General features: G+C 44.3%; 1 protein-coding gene across 1 annotated transcript in view; it reads left to right on the plus strand.

Annotated features, from left to right (window-relative positions):
• LOC144129564 (uncharacterized) overlaps window positions 1-22,241 on the plus strand; it is a 920,144-nt gene that overhangs the window by 81,713 nt on the left and 816,190 nt on the right. The window lies entirely within an intron of this gene.

The raw sequence follows: 22,241 nt of genomic DNA on the forward strand, positions 1-22,241 counted from the left end.
CCTCTGAAATTTTACTCTTGCCGATTTGGAACGAAATCAACATCGAAACATATTTTACACGGCTAGAACCGGTAGCGACCACGAAATTTGGCCCACATCATTTTCAGAAATTTGAAAATTCGGCCGAGGCGACCCTCAAAATTTGACCTTGGAAGGTTATGATCAGAATCTGTGTCCACCATAATTTAGCATGCCCTGCATGATGGTGACCTCCAAATTTAGCGCAACCTTTACCAAAATTTCGCTTTGGCCACCACCACAAATTTACCAAATTCGTTGTGCAGGCTTAACTGATTGTGCCAGACGTAATGGCCACTCCCAAATTTGTCCCGTGTCGCCCCAAAATCCGACCTCGGTCTATCTCTGTTCAACCATAATTGATCGTGCCCAACCCGATGGCGACCTCCAAATTTGACCGGAGTCATTTGCCAAAAATTTTTTCAGGCGAGTCCCGAAATAATTGTTCATATATCTCTGGGATTTGCGCCACCTCGTTCTAAAGGTGCCCCTCTGGCGTCGCAATTTACGTCACGGCGCATTTGCACGTGATACATCAGTGATACTCCGGCTAATTCTTATAGCGCTTCAAGGCCTTGAAAACCAAGGGCAACTTCCAGCGACGACAGCGGCAGTTGATTCTTGCGAAGGCATGCATACTGCCCGGTCAACATTTACACTGCTACTCTGCCCTTTGTTTACGTCAATCCATAGCATTATTGAAGAGGCTGAATAACGCATATCTACTGGCGCTCCTCACCACACCCTGCAAGAAAAGCCACAGTAATGACTCCTGGCCAACCGGTGTTTTTGGAGGCCATGGTGGAGGTTAGGGTTAGCCATACCGGCTTCAGTTAGGCGAACCTTTGAAAATCAGACCAGGGGAACCTAAGAATTGGAGTGTGACCTTTTTGCGCTAATTTTCAAGTGCTATAGCGCGAAATGTTGAGCATGCATCGGATGATTTGTTCCCCCGTCATTGCTATGATTATTGCCACGATTCATGGCGACGGCCTTAACTACGTTGAAGTCTTATCAATAACTACGAACAAATACTTCGCCCCAGGTTGTGGGCACGCGACGAATGCATGTACAACATGATTCCCCCTACCCAACAGTGAAGTATTGATAAAGAGTAATGAAGCTTTATTGAAATCGTGGAAAACGTGCACCAGCGAACTGATAGCCATGTTCTCCAGCCAGCGCCGCCAACACTGTACTCAAGACGGGCTCCCTTCCTACCAGATGCCAAACAAGTGCGCCAGAAGCCACATTTAGGACGTACTTGTGCCTCTGAAACAAAGGTCATTCATTTTTACAAAGAGGAATTCTATCCAAAAATATCACACCAATTAGTATGTCTCTGGTAGGAATTCATGTTTTGCATGCTAGATATATGAGTCCCTGATTTGTTTCGTATGAAGTCGCATGCAGTCAATATAAAGGATTTATCTCAAGATGCGTGCATCGTGTAAACGCACATATTTGTCACATATGATTCTCATATGAACTAATTTCAATGTCCGTGTTATTTCGGTGGTTTTTCGACATTTTAGACATAATTAATTAACTAGCCGTTCTATCGGTACCAAAATTTTTTAGCATTATCATCACAACCTCTATGATTGATTCTACTTTTTATGAGAATGACGCCGATGCAGCGCACACGTTTTGAGGACGAGCCCTTGTCTACATAGCGTTCTACTGCTTTCGCATTATTAATATTCTATACGTGACACATCTGACACGTATAGCATACATAGGCACGTATGGTATATGTGAAAACAAATTAAGCATGTACCAACATCCCGTATGAGCTAGACACGATTGACACAATTACGAGATTTTTCGATAGGAAGGGATGAAAGCACCGTAATGATATGTTTAGAAAGCTGTTTAGAAGGCCGTATGCACTCTAAGAAAAGAACTGCAGGAATAATTCCCGAACAACTAGAGCGCGGGGGCGACATGGACTGTTCTCTGCAAATGAATAAGCTCCTACACCAGCCCTTCTAGCCTGGCACCTTCTAGTCTGAACATCGTTAGCCTCGCCAGTTATAGGCAAATTTACACTCAAAGATGTACTACAAGAGGTCAAGTTGTTCTTGGCTCAAGAACCGTCTGCTCCTCTTTTCGTCTTGAAAGCGGGGTGAAGTGCAGCTACAGGCGGTCTGAGTGCAGTTCGTTCCAATTGCGTCAACTGCCGAACAACAAACTGGCTGTTTTGTAATTCTGCCGTTCTCTATTGGGAGCCTCAGTCACTCGCCAGTATCACCAGTTTGCCTACGCATGCTTTCTGCGCCAGGAGCGCATCGAGCAGCTTGCTGGCGGCCGGAAGACTGATGACCAAAATGGACCGATAACAACCGAACTGCAGACGAAGCGTCTATTAAGATTTCATTGGAGTGATGACGGCCACGCGTATCGCGCTGCCCTACCGTGAGCCACGCACTCCCCACCAAAGCAAAGGGAACGTCTGTGACATATACACAGGTGACTTCCACTTTATCAATAGCTGGACCGATCCGTACATTGAATCTAGCTAGTGATCTCTCGGTTAACAAGCTGCGCATCTTCGCGGGCTTTGCAGAGAGAAATTCTCCCCTCTGCCCCGTAAGGGAGTCCAAGTACAGCGACGGCTAGAGGTGGCGCTGCCATAGTCAGACACAGACAAGACCTTCCTTGTATGTTGGAATAGCGCAGCACAAGCCAGGGCCATCCCGGAAATGACAACATATTTTAAAAATATCTTGTATATGTATCTTACGTGCCAGGTCTATTCCAGGCGCATATGATGTAGGTGTCTTATCATATGTGATTAGGCGAGGAGAGAAAAGCTTACTGAAAACATAGGACTGAAAAACAGATGTCATATCATATGAAAAAACTTACAGGTGAAAAAAACATGCCTTTAGCGCGAATTCAACTGCGACGCTTAATATTTTGCAGCTGAGCGCACCATCCAGTACACCATCTTCACCACGTGAGCACCGCAACAACGCAAATTTATGCAATCTTTAACATCAGTTTCAAAAGATTTTTGTCAAGAAATCCAAAGTGCGAAAGGCATCAATCTCCAATGCTTCAGTCATTGATGATGGTGCAACTCAGCTCATTGGTCAATTACAATATTGAGCTTCCAAGGAGGAAAACAAAACATACGGACTAATGCGTGGAATGATAAATGCGGATGCCATACAGCATTCGCAGCAATTCATGGTCCTCACATGTAATGACGCTCTTCTGGAAACTAGCCACATATGAACACCACAGAATAAAATGCATTCAGTTTCAAAGGCTGTTCACCTTATTCATAGGCATGTCCGAACGCGCACCTCATTTCGATATATTTGCTCAATAATTTGAAAAAAACCTCTGCTCTTGCCAGCTTTGTCACAGAAACCTTAAAGGGAGACTGAGGCGGTTTTGAAATCTGCTAACCTTTTAGGATTTTGAAGTATACTCATTGTTGATCATGCTTGTGAAGTTAATTTTTCAGTTGTTACAAAAGCACCGCCACAATCACAGATTGAATGCGCGCCGTTCAAATCTCCCGCGTCCCGAGAGAGCGCAGGAGAGAACAGCAGAGAGGAAAACCTCCTCCTTGTCGGCGCCTGTGACGTCATTATGAGGAGCCGGAGACTCTCCAAGTCACCTGAACGTGCTTTCAGCGCGCGTTGTTCCTCGTGCTGCCTGCGTTGTGGTCGTAATCCCAAAGTGTTTCAGCCAAGTTTTCAGCATCCGACCACGTGCAGCCGATCTAACATGAGGTACTGCTGTGCGTTCGGGTGTACGAGCACCTACGGCCACGACGATGTCGTCTTCCACACCTTCCCGAAAGATCAAAAGCTCGCAGCGCAGTGGGTCGTTGCTGTGAAGAAGGAGAATTTCAAGCCGACCAAAGCAAGCGTACTCTGCTCGAAGCACTTTCGTGACAGCGACTACGTGCAGAGCTTGTCCCTAATGCGATCGCTATAGGGGTTTCTGTCAAATGGGCACGGCTGAACCATGACGCGGTTCCTTCGCTATTTTTGCACAAAAGAAGCATGCCACCACCGCCAAGAAGTGCATTTGCTAAAAGAAGGAAACATGAAGTGAGTGCTTCTACTTCCGATTTTAAATTCCTTACTCTGCGGCAATTCTGGTCTCATTTGCGTGTGGAGCTTTGCATGAAGCGTTGACCGCAAGTAGCGCACGCGGAGAGCAATCCCGCGAAGGTACGGGCACAGCGCCGCGCGGCTGTACTCGGGTTTCCTTTTCTTGCGCAAGGGGATATGCTATAGAGACCCCTGCGCTAAACGTCACTTAACTCATCAATGAAACACTGCTGATGATTCCTCGCGTGCAGACGGGACGGGCAATTATAATGGTAATTGTCCTGCGCATGCGCACTGGTTCCTCGCTATTCCCCTATGTCCCTAACCGATAGCTTCACACTTTTTAAATCTGTCCAATTCCTATGTGGTTATGCAAATTCGATAAGTCGGCAAGCGTCATAGTATTCTTACGAGGTAAACATACATTTCGATGATCACCAAACAGCCGAGAACGACTTTACATACGCGGTTTTCTTGCTTTCGATAGAAAAATTTTCAGTAAAGAGCAATTCAGTAATTCAGTACGCTTTTTATCCTTTCAGGTCCTTGCAGAACTGCTTGGAGAAGGATCAAGCGTGGAAAAACTTGATCCAAGATTGGGCAATCCCTCTGCTAGCTCTACAGGTAATGACGCTACATTTAGTCTGAACATTTAGTTGTGCATGCCTATACTGTGCATCAAATCATGTCTCAGTCTGTGCTGCAGATGTCACAACAGAAGCTGGAGCAGATCTCTGTGCAATGCCACATGAAAACTTCGGCGTGGAAAATTCACTAAGTATCCTCGCTCTCACTGGTAATAACCAATCTTCAGCAAGCAGAGTAATGCAAGGCATTGACGCCTTACACATTATATGATAACCTGCTCATTATTGTAGATCAGCACATGATGTAACGCTGGAGGTCAAACTGACAGAGTCTTGTGAAGGAAGACACAAGTCTGTCCAAGCAACGATGCGGCCAACGACCAAAAGCACAGCTGTGCAGGCATGTGTGAAACGAAGCATGGCATCACACCACTCTCAGACAAAACCACACACTGTATCTATCGGTATGTGCCTCCAAAATCAGCGTGCATTTTTGATGCATGCATTTGTACAATGACGGAGAAGAGGGCAAAGCGTTATATAGAGGTTTTCAGTTGTACTAAAATTTCTGCATATTCTATGTTGCGTGCAGTGGTAACAACTAATAAATGCAGCTGCACATATCACATGATTTTTAGGCATTCAGGTTGGCAGCCCCATGATAAATGTAGCCACTCAAACTACCATGCCAATCCAAAGAGAGGCCATTGAAAATGATGACAGCACAGAAGACGAAGGTGGAGATGAGATCTACGATGATGAGGACTACAGTCCATGCGAAGAATTTGAAGAGAAGCATGCGATTTATTAACAGTATGATAAAAACCTGTTTGCCTTACTTTTACTCTGGTGCCATAAACATTCACTCCTAATGTTTTTCATGCAAGGTAGCGTGTTTAGGCTGTCCAGTGCGATAGAAAATTTGCCCATTCTCTTCCAGGCAGGGATGTGTCGGAAACTCCCGAGATGAACCCGGCAACAAAATTTTTGTTGGTGCAGGAGAAGTACCTTTGGAAGCTTTTCCAGCTGTGCACAGAGTGCCTCGCACATCGTACAGTCAGATTCGAGTGTTAAGGCACACTCCTAGAAGTTTATGGGGAGTGTGCATCTGGCCATTTCGTTTACTGGTGTAATCAGGACGTCGAAAAACAGCAGCCGATGCTCAACCTGCAGCTTTGCGCAGCAGTTCTCTTCTCTGGATGCAATCCAACAGCTACACTGAGAATGCTGGCTTCAATTGGTGTACCGGTTGTGAGCAACAGGGCATTTTTTTGCAATCCAGCGTTCATATCTGTGGCCTGCAATTGAAAGGTAAGGAGTCACTGTGAAGAAGTTTCCAGCTTTCTTTGCATGGTCAAGGTTCAATGTGCACCGTTTTTTTTTTCAGGTTTCGAAAGAAGAGCAGAAAAGTCTGCTGCAAGAGCTGCAAGGCCAGCAGGTGAACCTTGCTGGAGATGGGCGGGCTGACTCACCAAGATTTAGTGCTAAATATGGCACGTATACTCTGATGGACGTTGAACGCCACAAAGTCTTGCATTTTGAAATCGTGCAGGTGCGTTTCCACTTTGCTACAACAACGTTCTGTAAATTTCTATAGCTCACTAATGCCGCCAAATGAACTGTAACGCAACATTTAAATAATATGACTTCTTTCTACAGCACATGCATTATCATTGGCTTAGCCTTGAATCCCCGTGCTGGTAGATGAAGCATCAGCACAGCACTGCCATTGTTAGAAATACAAAAATTTATTTTCTCAAAAATAGTTACAGCTGGGAAGGAGAGACCTCAATACATGCAGTCTTTTTTTTTTAATTGGTAGACACACTGCACATCACTCAATATCCTTTGCCATTATCCTTCCACAGTCCAATGATGCTGGCGGGAGCTGTCGCATGGAGTTAGAAGGCATGAAACAAGGCCTTGCTTTTCTGGAGAGTGAGAGCATCAAGGTAGCAGTGCTGGTGACCGACCGTCATACACAGATCAAGTGCTTTCTCCGCAACAACAAAGCTGCAATCACCCATGAGTTCGACGTGTGGCGCATGGCAAAAGGTATCTATCTAGCAGCTGTGGCTTTACGGTGGCTGATAAAATGTTATTTTCAGCATATTTATGGAATATATTACATTAGTTCTATTTTTTTTGCATGCATTTTAGGTATCACCAAGAAACTGCACACAGCTGCAAAACAAAATAACTGCAAGGAACTTGCACCCGGGATTAAGTCTGCGTGCAACCATCTGTATTGGGCGGCAGCATCTAGCGAAGGCAAAGCAGAACTCATTGTGCCCAAATGGCTGTCACTTCTTAACCACATAAGGGACATCCACACACACGACCAGGCATCGTTCCCCACGTGCTTGCACGTTCACAATGAACCCAAGCAGTAGCTCAGAGAAAGTATGTTACATTTTGTAATGAAAATATGTGAAAGGCCCTAGTAAAGCATAATTAGGCACATCTAGGTTTGATATATAAAATAATAAAATTACAATAAGAGAGGATTACAGGTAGGGAGACATAATCTCTAGACTACTATTCACTGCGTGTTTACATTAAGTATTCACAGACCTCAAAGGAGAAGAACTGGCGATAAGAGTTAATGAAATTTGGTGATCACGTTGCCTTGCTAAAGAACTCGGAACTCCAGAACAGTGGCAAATCGGGCTAGTTGGTGCATGTTTGTCATTTTTCGAAAGCGCTAAAACGACATGGACAAAGAAGAAACAGACAGGGATGAGCGTTTACCCATGTGTGTTCCTTCTTTGTCCGTTTTGTTTTAGTGCTTTCAAAAAATGAACTCGAACAAACTGCAAAGCATTATCGATGACCTCGACAGGCAAAGCAGAACAGTGGGTCTAAACACTTTATGCATAGAACTTTAGTAACGTCCAACAGTCTCTGAAGCGAGCAGTGGTTTAAGATAGGCAGCAAAGCATTAAAAGTGGGAAGTGTAGGTAATAACCGCAGATCCAGACCATGAGAGTGAAAGAAACAGGATAAGAAGAATAAGGACCAGTGCATTTAACAAGTATGCTGAAATCATGAATGGTAATTTACCAGTATCGCTCAAGAGGAAATTGTACAACAGCTGTATCTTACCAGTACTCACTTATGGTGCAGAAACAAAATTAGCAAAAAAAGTTGAACTTAGATTGATTACAATGTTGGAAGCTGTGAAACTGAAAAGTGTAACATTATGATATGAAGAGAGCAGAGTGGGTAAGTGAACAAACGAGTTAATGATATCCTAGTAGAAATAAAGAAGAAATGGCAGGGAATGCAATGGAGAGGCTGGAAACCTATGGTTGTTGAGGTAATAGACTGGATTCCAAGATTTCAGCAGCCTGTGTAGTGCAGCAGAATTTCAATAAAAAGCTTCATGAGCTAAGTAAATAATGGCTGTTTCAGTTTCTTCCATACCATTTATTACAGTGCACCTCAAATACCAATGTTTATTAAAACTATCGAAACTTATAAGATGTGCATTACTGAGCAAACGTTTATTTACAAGTGTACTGAAACACTTTTTAACTGGTTGATGCAAAGCATACAGCAAGCCGCACACTTAGAGCTTTACAAAGAGATAATAATGGCCGTTTCTTTTTAGAATCAAAAGCTTTCCAGAAGCTTCAAGACATTTCAAATTCTAAGGCCCTTCTGCAAGACATGCCGCGGCTATCTACTAGACATCAAGCCTATGGATTAGAGGCTTTTCATAGCCTTCTAGTGTATTTTGCACCGAAGACCTACCATTATTCGTATTTGGGAATGAGGGCCACGTAAGCTGTTGTTTTCTATTCTCTACATTTACAGTCAGAAACCATCGATATCACAAAACAATTGTGTTAAACAAAACAAATGTTAGACATGCATCTGCAGATAAAGTGAAAGGCATGTAGGCACGTGGCACAACTATATGAACAGGTGCCCATCTTAAATTACACTTACTGAAATTGTCGATAGTTGCATCATTTCTTATGTCGTCTAAACAGAAATTAAAAACACAGTCGACCGAATCGGAAGGGATTTTACATGCCGACACTTTGTGGGCATTTAGAGTTTCGGCTGTGTTCACCATGCAAGCACTGCATTTTCATTTTGAATCCGCCCGGCAACTGAGGCGATGCTTTGCTCTCATAGCTCTTCAAAAGTAGTACTTTGCTCCTTCAGTATTTTCATCACGCGTGCTCATGGTGCTTTCAAGAACTAATTGCTAGCATGGTGTGCTCAACGCCCATCAGCGACCTTCTTTTGTCACACGATCTTTACAGTTGGACTGTTTACATATATTACAAGGTAACACGTTTTCATACTGTCCTGTGCAACTTTTTCAGGACCCAACTTGCTGTACTTCACTACAACGAGAACAGTGGACGTGGTCAGGCACGCACAAAGGATGTCACACTTCGATGGTGTGTGCGTTACCCAAAGGCAGTAGGTGGTGACCCAACAGCTGGTCCAGTAAAGGAGCCACCCACTCATGGTAAGCTTGCACCACCTAGTTTATTTGATCACGAAGAAAGTGAATATTGCACAAGCTACAAGATGAAATGCTCACACAGGCTACGTCAAACGCCTCCTCGACAAGGTTGTGGCCATGGCTCAGAGCATGCAGCCTCAGGAGAGGAAAACTGCTCCAGAATCTCGTCCACCACTCAGCAGCAGTTTTCCAAAGGCTCAAAAAGAGAACCTGGTCGAGAAAAGAAAGTCAAGGTTCAACAGACAATGATAAGTTTATACCATCTGCAGAGAAAATACTGGTAAGTAGTATGGGGTTTACCACATGTCCCAAATCTGAATGTGGCTTGATAGCCATTGTGACAGGTAAAAATGTACAGCAAAGGATGTGATGACATGCACCGTATACTTTAATTAGAGAAAACTAGTCACTAAAATGTTTGGTTCGTCAAAAAAAAGAAAAAGAGATATTACTAAACATAAGAAGGCAGAGTAGGAAAAATCATGCATCCACTAGAAAGTATGTAGACCACTGTGCAGTATATGCTCGGGATTGCTTAGATTATAAAAGAAAAGAATGCAACCTTGATAACCACTTTAACGCCTCTATCCTTTCCTTTATAGCATTTTTTTCTTTTAGCTTTTTTTACTTTTGCTCTTTTATTGGCATTGTTCATTTTGATTCTGTTGCATATATTTTGAAAAAGGGGGTCTGTTTATGCATTCTCTTCATGTCAGTATGGCTATTAACCTGCTTCTCTCCTACCTGTAGGTGACAGCCTCCATGGCCAGACAAGAGCTGTTCGAAGACCAAGTGCACCATCTTCCCACCCTCCTCACTCCACTCCTCACCATAATCCCAGTCCATCCTCCTTAGAGTGAAGGGCCTATATAACCGCTGGCAATGATGACCGCACTTGACCTGACAAAGGCCAGTCCTCTTGTTGGAACGCTGGTCGCTGGACTGAGGCTCTCCCTTCATTTTATTTTTTTCAAGATTGAAATCTCCCATACTTCTTATCTGCCATTACGAAAGAAGAACCAATGCACTACTACCACATATTTAGCAACCATTGCTGTCTTCTAGAAAATATTACTAGCGACAGACTGTGGTGAACACACCATACGCTATACGACAGTATCTGCATGATCTTAAAAGCACTATGCTTCTCATTTCTCGATAATTTGCAGGCTAGCACGAAAGAAGACTTAATCACTTTGCTTAGTGTGCTTCATGGAATAGTCATTTGGTAAGCAGAAAAAAAACGTTTTCTTGCCACCTTTCTGCTCTGCATTTTTTCGGTAAGCATTTTGCAATTTTTTGGGCCTTATTGAATGGAAGGGCAATGATGGTGAAGAAATGGACACAAGGCACATTTATAGCTAGGAGATCAGTGTGTTGGCCCTCGACTACGGCACTTTCCACCAGACTGTAGACGTACCTCAATTTTTCACAAAATTTAGTTGGACGATATTGTATCCATCATTGTATCCAGTGTTGGATATCTATGCCCAACCATTTAACCATGCATGAACTGCAAACAGGCCTACTACCTCAATCCAAAGCCATACTAGGGAGACAGCTAGATGCCAGGGCAGACTACAAAGGAAAGTTTCACCCCAATTACAGATATTCAGAGGTGATTTTTTGTCCTTGACACAAGTAGGTTTTTCATTGCCAACAGGCTTCCAAAATGGTTTTTATTTTTTCTGTGACAGTGTTTAATTTATTTTATTATCCGCAGTAGCAATTCTGACATGATTAGAGTTTTATTGCTTTAGCTTGCCCTTCTAAGTGTTCGATAAGCCAAACAGACCTCTCTCTTATTTCATTTCCCTAAACAAGTGTCTACTGTGCATGCATCCATATGCTGCTGGCGTATAATTACTGCATGGAGCCCTCATATTTGCATATATGCCCAAGATTTAAAAAAATAATTTAGCTGCCTTAAAATCTCATTGAAGTGGACTTGCGAACTCTTTCAGCGGTAGAAGCTATGATTTTTTTAGTCCCTGCAGCTGCATCTTTCAAGTTGGTGTTAGTTCAGCCTAACTGCCTTATTTTTTTCTGTCATACTGAAGAGCCTCATGTGATCGAGAATTCTAGGGCAGCGTCATCAACTCCCCATAAAGGAATGAAGTTTTGCTAACTCAGACATACTTGCTTGGCACCGGCGGCAATAAATGCCACAATACAGCTATTCAGTGTAGTAAAATGCAACTTGATATTGGTTCAACATGTGCCTAACTGTTTTGTTGCTGCTGACGTAGTGGATCATCACAAGCAGTCACTGAAATGCTGGATGCCAGGAGGCTGTCGCCTACTACCTATAGCAGAACAACGCTCGGCCAGCTTGTACATGACCGCTCAATGGCAGTGGTCATTGACTGAAGTTACAACCCGTGTAATTCCTGCTGTCTTATCTTGCAGGTTGGTATTGGGACACAATTATCTTGTGTGACCTCGCTGAATAGTAAGAGATGTTCTGCCAATCTTCGCAAGTTAATGCACCTTATTAACATTTTTAGAGGACCACAAATACTTTTTCCTGGCTTCAAAGCGGAATAAAATTCTGGTTTTTTGCCATGTGGTTTCTTCATGTCAATCACATTAGTGCCAGGTTCCTGCACAGTGATTGCAAGAAAACCTGCCAGAACTTAGCAGACCCAACTAATTGAAATTAGTCTTCACTCCAAACAGCCCTTTTTCTTGCTCTCAATTTGCAAAAACCTCAAGCACTGAAAACAACACACACCTCTGTAGAAACCTCTCTCTGCAGGAACACATAAAAAAGGGGGTTTTCTCAGACTGTATCCAGGAGACAACTTGGTAGAAAGCGTCGACTGTTTCTCATTTGTTTTCAGATAAGCCAAACAGCAAGTACACTGCATTTCGCTATAGCCTGTGAATGACAAGTGCTAAAATTTCCCCCAGGGTTGATTCAAATTTCTCACTCATTAGTGGAGCATTTGCTGTTTGTTTTTTTCAAGAATTGTTGTGTTAAACCAAAGGCTATCATAAATTTCGCAGTAGCCGCACAGAGCAGGTCTCTCCTAGCGATTTCTGGCACCTGGTAATAAATGCTACAGAAGTACTCATCTTCAATTCCGTGCATGCATACAAACACCTGCTATGAACGAGTAATATTGCAGCTTGAGCGAAAATACGGTTATGCACAAGTGGGTGCCACCCTACATGCGAAAAAATCGCGTACCGGCATCAGACACGTACCGGACATTTTTTCGCGAATGGTGCCGGTGGGCGCACGCACAACTAACTACGAGAGCACTGTGGACGACTCCTTTCGAAAGGGAGGCCCCTACCGACAGCAGCGAGTCTTGGCGCAGTACATGTGAGCTAGCGAAGTCGCCTTTCCATTGCATCAAGCTTCGGGTATAAATGCCGCTATCCAGCGTAACCAAAGCAATATTGCGAATCACATCGCAGCAGACGAACGCACTCAGATCACGCACAATCAATTAATTGTGCAGCAAAATAATACTTTCTACTCCATGCAACGCTTTGTACGTTGTGCTATTGCCAGGCGAGAAAAATGTGGCCGCGGGTCTTTTCACACACCATGCCACAGCACGATCAAGAACATCGTAGGGCAAGCGAAAGCAAACACATTCCGGTTTAGTCGTTTCAGTGGACTACAGGCGCACTGTCACGACCTTCCGAATCTTCCTCAAAGTCCGGAAGGCATTGTGCGAAGTGGCTTATCGCGAGAAAGTTATCGGACAGTCGTCAAGCTTTTGCCGATAACGACATGCAACTTCGAAAAATGATGTACTACGCACCAGAGCAAGTTTCAAACCCCGGTAGACGTTCCCGGCTGCCCTTCGCTCCCCGCCACGGAGATACTGCGTCGTTTGTGTACGCAACTGGTACGAACACATACAGTGAAACACCGATGTTCACGTGAGTGTCAAAAGTGCCCTATAATCGCTTTTACAACACCGCGAAGAGCTGCAATCAGCACGCAACGCAGCCCTACGCAGCACAGGAGCCATATCGGCAGCTTCGCCCGTCCTCGAAATGTCGTCACGTCTTCGCGGCCAATCAGAGGCGCCGCGCGACCCGCGATGTGCACAGAGGCGCCGGCTGCGTATTTCTGCTAAAAACGACAATTATCGATTGTTTTTATCCAATTTTAGTTCGATATTCGAGTTTGCAGCATCAAAAACTCTAAGGGGCCGCCGCAAGCCCAATTTTTGCAAAAAGTGCTTCAGTCTCCCTTTAAGAGGTTTCTCGCACTGCTTCAGCCTTTGCTGAACGATGACGTTCGACATGCCACTTGCGCTTTTACTTCCGCTGCAATGTCGAGGGAGCGCTCGTAAACAATGAAACGCTAGATTACGCGAAACGCAAATTGATTAGAAAGTACAATTTTAGACAGGAGCTACTAGAGCTTTGTCAGTAGAGCGCACGTACCCTATACAAAGCATCGATTTCATGAATTCGGATTTGATGCTTGTCCTTTGGCCGTTATTTCGCCCACATTGTAACTATTTTTTTTCAAGTAGGAAAGGTTGGTACCAATAAGTACCCATTAAAAATACCACATAATGTTAAAAAGCACAATCCCTGATGATTTCGTTCATTTTTAATATCTGCTGGCTGCCTTCATATGTAGCACATGCCTCATAACAGTCTTCTCATTTCTCTACCCTTGTACAATCGTCAGCACGGCTGTCTAGAGCGCTCGAAAGGGCCGCTTTTGGCTGCATGCGCGACGCCTACCTATAAAGCCTGGTTTGAGATAGCCTGCATCTCAGCATGTGTCGCCACACTGATGACAATACATTCGCCTTTATCGCCGCGCTGGTCGGCAGCCGGGAACGCAAACAATTGCCGCTGAAGGAGCTGCAATTGTTTGCGTCGCCGCGATAACACGTCTCAAGGCGCGCTGCAGCAATTTTTTTTTGCATGCAGTAACTCTGACGCTGAGTTTCCCCGGACGCCGTCTGACTCAAACTTACAAAGCAGGCATACACAAAAGAGCTGCAGCAGAGAAGACATACCTTGAAGAATCCCATAAAGAACAGCGCCGCGTGTTTGCTTTGGTTGTCGAGGAATGGACGCCTGAAATCTGGAGGGCTGAGGTTTTTATCGATGAAGCAACTTTCGACAGCTGTCGAAACCAGCAGAAACGTGTGTGGAGCCCCGTTTGATATATCCTTTTAATACACTATTATTAAGTATAGTAAGTATAAGTAATAAGTATACGTATATAAGCATTAAGTATAGTAAAATCACAAATTTGATCGGAAGAATTTGCACAAGCTATAACCCGACAGACTTCCCTCTCTATCACTGCTTCCTAACGTTACCCATTCAACAATTTCAAATATATCCCCTACTTTGCAGGTAGGTTGAGGACTAGGTGTTGAATGTGCGGTCCAGCGGCCGCATGTCACTCAGCGTCTGGGGAGCAATAAGCTACAAAACACTCAGACCCTTCTAAAGAATCGAAGGAGGATCACAGCTGCTTCCTATGTGGACATCATACAGGTGGTCGTGACTTCCTATGTGCTGGATGTGCCATTTCCGAATAGACTATTTCGCTTCCAACACGATGGCGCTTCTGTCCGCATTGCAAATGTTGTGAAAGATTGAACAGAATCAGCAATAATACTTTCGACTCGCCGCCAAAGAGTCCGGATTTAAACGTTATTGATAATGTGTGGGTGCTTATGAAACAAGAATCTTTCCGATAGTGCGGCCTCACTACTGTGAACTCGGACTAGATATGAGAAGCTGTTAAATAAGAGCGGGAACGCCTTCCTAGAGACCCCACAATTGTAGGACTAGTTTATGAGTCACTGCCGAAAATGATTTTGAGTGTGACGCAATCGAGAGAAGCCGCGACTGGCTACTAGAAAAAGTGATTTTTTTTCATGGTAACAGGCTTTAGTTGTTACTTTATTAGTGAAGTGTCTTATTTTGTGTTTTATTGGCCTTTTGTTTTTCGAGCTTGTTGATACGATGTGTACAATATCAACAAAGCAATCTAAATATCTACACGATCTGTGAGATGATAGCTCTGAACGCGATATTCGGAAGTCGTGATATTCGGAAGTCGTGGGTTTGGATCCCACCTGCGCCTTGGTGGTTTTTTCAGTTGCTGTATAAGTAATTTTTTTTAAGCGATAGATTAATCTAAATTATATTATCCCACTGATAAGCACAACACAAAAAAATTAAACATTCCCCTATGCACGTTCGTTTCGGTGACTGCTAGCTCCCTTTATAGGTGTATATATATATATATATATATATATATATATATATATATATATATATATATATATATATATATATATATATATATATATATATATATCAAAAGTGAATTCTGCCAGCTGATTTGGTCAATATAACATAAAATCATCACCAAAAATTGAAGAAACCTAACAGAATTTAATTCACGACGTTTCGGCTGGAGGACTAGCCTTTTTCGAATGTAGTACAGCATATGAAACGGCAGTTTTTATAGAGCGTGCGCGAGGTACAAGTTTTACAGCAAAGCGTGAGTTCAAAACACTAGGGGGGGGGGGGGGGTGAAGAGACCAGGCAGAACAATTTTTTTTTAACAAAGGAAGAGAGAGAATCGGTGACAAGCGTGAAGGGCTCGACCCCTATACGAGGAGGAAGCTACATTCCAGAGAAACTGGTAGGGGGGGAAGAGGGGGAGTAAAGAGGAATGCAAACGAAGCCTCTAAAAAGAAAAAAGACAAAAAAGAAAAAGAAAGAAAGAAAGAAAGTAGTGAAGAAAGGAGAGAAGAGCCATTGTACAAGGCTTGGTAATATGCATTCAGAGAAGGGTGGTGGCAACACGAGAGAATACAAAATCGGACATAAAAAATGGGGGGTGGCAGATTCTTTTCCACCACCTCAGGGCTGCCTTGGAAAGGCGTGAAGGGCGCATTTTGGTGACAAGCGTGAAGGGCTTGATCTCTCTACATGCAGAAGGCAACATTCCAGAGGAAATGGCAGGGGGAAGGGAGGGGGGTAAAGACGAATTCCAACGAGGCCTATAAAGAAAAAAGAGAAAAAGAAACAAAAAGCACTAAGAAAAAGAGAATAAGAAAAAGAAAGAAAATTAAGAAAAAAAAGAGAGAAGAGCCATTGTACAAGACCTGGAAATATCCATTCAGACAAGGGTTGTGGCAACACGAGAGAAATAAAAAAATGCAAGCTCCTAATCAATCCTTAGAAGGGCACTCCGTACACACGCATGCAGATAGAGACAAAAGACGAGGCTAACAATAAATCCAACACCAGAAACGAACTGCAATGAATCGCAAGTACAATCTACTTTTGTCAGTCATAGACGATTCAGTCAAGAAAGCTTCAAAGAATGACCGGCGCGAACTCATATATGGCAAAAAGCAGCAACGCCCGGACTATCAAGTCAATCTGGTCCTTACCCATTCGGCTTCAATGCCCAATGTTAGCACAATTCTTAAAAAACACCACAACATCCTTCAGCAGAGTGAAAAGATGAAAGAAGTTGTCCCTGATCCCCCACGTGTTGTGTATGGGCTCCGTGCGCTGCAGTTTGGCGGGCGCGAGTGGCGCCACCTGGTGAACAGTGGTGGCGAAAGGCGGACGCAGCCAACACAGCTCTCTGGTTCAGTTTGCAGTGAGCGAGGCGAGCGGTGAGGTGTTTCGTCCGAAGGCGAAAACAAACTTGGATAATTATGGGTGCTCGACCTACTGCTGTATTTACCAATGTCGTAACAGCTACAAAAACGCTGCAGCCAAGGTACCGAATATATTTTAAGGCTTTCCTTGGACATCGCGCATGCTCGCTCATGCACAGAGGGTCTGCTGGAATTGAGTGCACTGTGAAATTAAATTCATGAGTGGGAACTGGGAAAGGGTTTACACTGATGGGTGTTTTGAACGTGCCATCATTGGTAGGAGTTGGTTTATGTCTTTATGTAGAGGGAAAGAATACGCTCAGTCAGTCACTGGAAGTGGTCTACGGTGAAGTTCTTGGAGCCATCATCGGAAATTTAATACTTCGTTTGGTATGGTGATCTGTTGTTCAGCATGTCAATTTTGTTTCTTTTTTTTCGTGCATGTGTGTATGCTGTGGGAGCGACGTCGTACTTCTGAAAATTCTTAAGTCGTTTTTCACATTGTTTCACCTAAGTTTTTGTGCATTTACTTGCATCATTTTATTTCCCGCAGTGGTTTAAAACTTTGTGTCTTTACTTGTTGCATTTCTGAGATCTCAAATCCTTTTCTGGATGAATAAAGAGAAAAACAGAGAGTGGTTCAAATTTGCCTATATATATTTCTTGGATTTCACAACATCGCTAAACCCTTAATTTCTGGAATTAATATTTTGATTTTAATGGGGTTTATCGTCGCAATGTGACACAGACTATAAGGGGCGCCATAGTAGCAGGCTCCAGATAATTTCGACCCCCTGGGTTCTTTACGTGCACTGATATCGCGCATTACGTGGACCGCTAGCATTTCGCCTCCATCGAAATGCGACCGCCGCAACCAGGATCGAACCCGAGTCATTTGGGTCAGCAGCTGAGCACCATGACCACAGAGCCACCGCGACGGCCTTTCTAGAGTTAAGTATTTTCAAAAAAATACGACCAAAATAATTCATGTAATTGGTGCCTTCATGAAATTCCTGAAATGAAAGTCCTCTCACTGTGGAAGATAATCAGCACGAAACCCATCGTCTTTTTGTATGCTTCTCTGAGGGGAATACACAAAGTAAAGCAGTGTCGATCCTGCGGTATGTAGATCACTGTCATCTGATATGTGTAGTAATAATAATAATTGGTTTTTTAGGGAAGGAAATGGCGCAGTATCTGTCTCATAAATCGTTGGACACCTGAACCGCGCCGTAAGGGAAGGGATAAAGGAGGTAGTGAAAAAAGAAAGGAATAGGTGCCGTAGTGGAGGGCTCCGGAATAATTTCGACCACCTGGGGATCTTTAACGTGCACTGACATCGCACAGCACACGGGCGCCTTAGCGTTTGTCCTCCATAAAAACGCAGCCGCCGTGGTCGGGTTCGAACCCGGGAACTCCGGATCAGTAAGTTTTCGTTTTTCGCAATTCTCGCCAACCATTGTCGTAGTGGATGTCACAGTGGATGTAAATTACATAGCTGATTTCATTATCTGAGTTAATCAGAAATTTGTTTCTCAAACTGTAAAGGCACTTAATCTCAATAAGCTCAACTGCGCTGCCCGATATTGCAGTGCCGTCGGCACTGCAACACAATCACGGTTGCTCGCAATTGGTGATCAGCCCAACCTGAAAGCAATTGAAACTAAATTTAGCAGCGGTGACGCAGCGGTAGCGTCAAGGCTTTCAATGCGTGGTAATCCGCAGAGAAGCAGGCGTTGACTCAGAATGGCATCGCGGTCAGTGCGCGTCTGCTATGCGACCGGGCTGACGCGAACGCATCGGGCATGGAGGAAGGCGCAGGGCCACCACGGCCAGTCTCGAGGGTGGCGCGCGCTCTCCCCTCGAGAGACCGGCCGTGACTGAGCATCCGGTTAACGCGGCGAGTGCCACGAGGCGGCGCTGGCAATGTGGTCGCTGCTGGCGCCACCATACCAGCGCACGGAGCCCAAGGAACATCCGGGATATAACATCGTCTACAATCGGCAATCGTAGCTTCAGAGGATCCGCGCCATGCAATAAACCTAGGTGCAAACTCTGTGTGATGATGTTAACAACAACCAGTGCTAAAAGCACAACGTCATTCTTCTCATTTCAGATAAAAGGTAACTTTTCATGCGAAAGCGCTAATGTTGTCTACCTCCAGGAATGTGGCACCTGTAAAGCTCAGTACGTAGGGCAGACAGTTACACCTATCAGAATTCGCATCAACAACCACAGATCGCATGTGCGGACCACCAGCCAAATTTCAAACTTTCAAAACACATGAACAACCTTGGGCACCCATTTGATAACTTTAAAGGTATTGTACTCCAATCGGGGTTCAGAACTAATTATGAACGCGAGAGCTGGTAATCGTACCTGATTCACAAATTTAACACAGTCTCGAGTGGCATTAACGAAACAGTAGGCTGGCTATCATGCTTACACACTCAATAGATGTAACCAATAGTTATCCCAGACTACTAGAATAATAATTATTCCAGACTATCCCAAATAATTATCCCAGACTCATAGAACGGGCGGCAGCAAGCATAAAAAGCATAGCTTCCGACGTGTTTTCCTTCTTTCACTTGCATTGTCCCCATTTTTTTTCACTTGCATTGTCCCACATTTACTGCTATTTTCTTTCCCCTTTATATTAATATTCTAATCTTGTATTGTCGCGCTTTGTATTATATTGTCACGCAATTGCTGTTATCCGCCCTCATTTTTTTGCGGTCATGTCGGTCTTCGCTTCATACTTTGATGAACTGCCATGGTGACCACTACATTTTTTACTCTGAATGGTCATTTGTCTTGCGGTAGATTGTAGTTGCGACTCATTGCAGTTCGTTTCTGGTTTTGGATTTATTGTTAGCCTCGTCTTTTGTCTGTATCTGTATGCGTGTGTACAGAGTGCCCTTCTAAGGGTTGATTAGGCACTTGTACTTTTTTATTTCTCTCGTGTTGCCACAACCCCATGTCTGAATGAATATTTCCATGTCTTGTACAATGGCTCTTCTTTCCTTTCTTCCATATGTTCGTTCTTTTTTCTTATTCTTATTGCCTGCGTTTTTTTCTTTTTTCCCTTCTTTCTTTAGAAGCCTCGTTGGCATTCCTCTTCACCCCCTCCCTTCCCCCTACCATTTCCTCTGGAATGTTGCCTTCTGCATGTACAGGTGTCAAGCCCTTCACGCTTGTCACCAAAATGCGCCCTTCACGCCTTTCCAAGGCAGCCCTGAGGTGGTGGGAAAGAATCTCCCCCTTTTTATATTTTATTATCTTAATCTTTTATTCTTTTGTTATTAAAAATTTTTTTCGGCTCCCTGGGAACACCTGCATTCAGGTTAGGAGACGCCTTCTTAGATTGTCACCGATTCTCTCTCTTCCTTTGTTAAAAAAAATTGTTCTGCCTGGTCTCTTCCCCCCCCCCCCCCCTAAGTGTTTTGAACTCACGCTTTGCTGTAAAATTTGTACCTCGCGCACGCTCTATAAAAGCTGCGCGTTTCAAACGCTGTACTACATTCGAAAAAGGCTAGTCCTCCAGCCAAAACGTCGTGAATTAAATTCAGTTAGTTTCTTCAATTTTTGGTGATTTTATATATATATATATATATAAACCCGGCAGAAGGACGCATCTCGGCTTCATCGCTGTCCTGCTTTCGATTGATCCCACTGTAATAAACCCCAGTGCGTGTTAAACGCGTAACAGTTTTTGTGAGAGGTACCGGGTATCGACCACGGAGCGTTCCATCTACCGACAGAGCCGTAGACTCGCTGGCTTACCACCTATGACATCGGACATGACAGGAAACAATACCGAGAAACCAGGACCATCCAAAAACTATCCACATTATCGAGAGCCCCGGACATTCTTTGGCAAACGTGACAGAACGTTGACGAATAGCTGAAACGCTACGAAAGAGTGAGCAAATATAATCGCTGGAACGCTGCTACTAAACTGGCTAGCGTGGTGTCCTTCCTTGCCTCCGCTGCCTTCGACTGGTACAACAGTCATGAAGATTGCACGTAAGTACACGGACTACCCATACAAGCAAGATCAAGAAAAAATTTGGGAACGAATCGGCAAGAAGCATGCGGAACAAAAATTGCTTCACCGGGTGCAAATACCTGGAGAAACTTCCACTCCATATCGAAGCTATCTTTAAGCTGTGCAAGATAGTGAATTACAGTATGCTTGAAGAAGATAAAGTCGGCCACCTCCTAAAAGGAATTGCGAATGACGTTTATAATTTCCTAATTAGAAAAGAGAGTCTAGCACCACAATTGACGTTATAAAATAGTGTAGAACAGTTGAGGCTCTCAAGCTGCGTCGAATCACTCGTAAACTCGGAAGACTGGTCAAAGCTACCTCTGTAGCCGGCGTTGAAGCCTGCCATCTACATTCTTTAACTGATATGATACGGAAGATTGTGCGCTAGGAATTGTCCAGATTCAGGGACACGTTGTGCCGTGCAGAATATCTGCGGCATAGTTGTGCACTGCAGGCAGATTTCGCCGCCCTGTCCACTTCGTGGGCCCAGCCTAGCGGCGCTTCGCATATGGAAGATCGGAGCAACTACGCTCAACGTTATGCCCACCAGGCGACGGGAAAGCGGCCCGCCTACCCTGAAAACGTGGTTCGTCAGCAGCGAGAGCCTGGATACCACCAAAGTCGCGACATTGTTCGCCAGGATACTTATGGCGATCGCTGGCGCTCTCTACCTTTGTGTTAACGCCGTGGCATTGCGGGCCATTTCGCTAGATACTGCCGCCGCCATTTCCCGACTGCTCAAGACTACCAACCCCCGACTAATATTCACGAAGAACTGCACACCGAAAAGCAGCGATCCCCGATTGTGTCCGCTTGGGACACGTACCATTGTGTTTAAGTCATGTAAAGTTAAAAAAAATTTTGCACACATCAGTAAAACTCTAATACGCAACATTCCTCCGCCGTCACGTAGTGTCCAGCGCTAACAACGAACACTAAGGAGAAAACACTTGTCCGTGTTTGCGCTAGAACACTCTTCATTGACCAGAGCGCAGTGTCAATGCGTTGATGAGCACTAGTCGAAATGCGAGCGCTGAGTTCGCGATAAGGTGGACGCACCTCCACGACGTCTACCAACAACAGCAAAATGTCTGCAAAAAATTAAGGACGACCCTGTGCCTCGTCTCGAGCGTCACCATCAGTCCCTGGCCCAAAGGCTCACGCTAAATGACGCATCTATGATGTTGGCGTTCACAGTGTTGCTTAAGCGACCATGCAATTACTGCCAATTTAGCTCTAGATTGATGAACTACGTGCCATAAAACTTTACCCTGCAACGACACTCCGAACTGTGAGGTACTGTGTAAGCCCCGCTTAAGCATATGCAAAAGATTGGGAGAACGGCTTGCCTGATTATTTACTCGTTGTCGCGCTTGTACTTTCGCTACCCCT

This window comes from Amblyomma americanum, chromosome 4, assembly GCF_052857255.1.
Source record: "Amblyomma americanum isolate KBUSLIRL-KWMA chromosome 4, ASM5285725v1, whole genome shotgun sequence".
Classification (NCBI taxonomy): domain Eukaryota; kingdom Metazoa; phylum Arthropoda; class Arachnida; order Ixodida; family Ixodidae; genus Amblyomma; species Amblyomma americanum.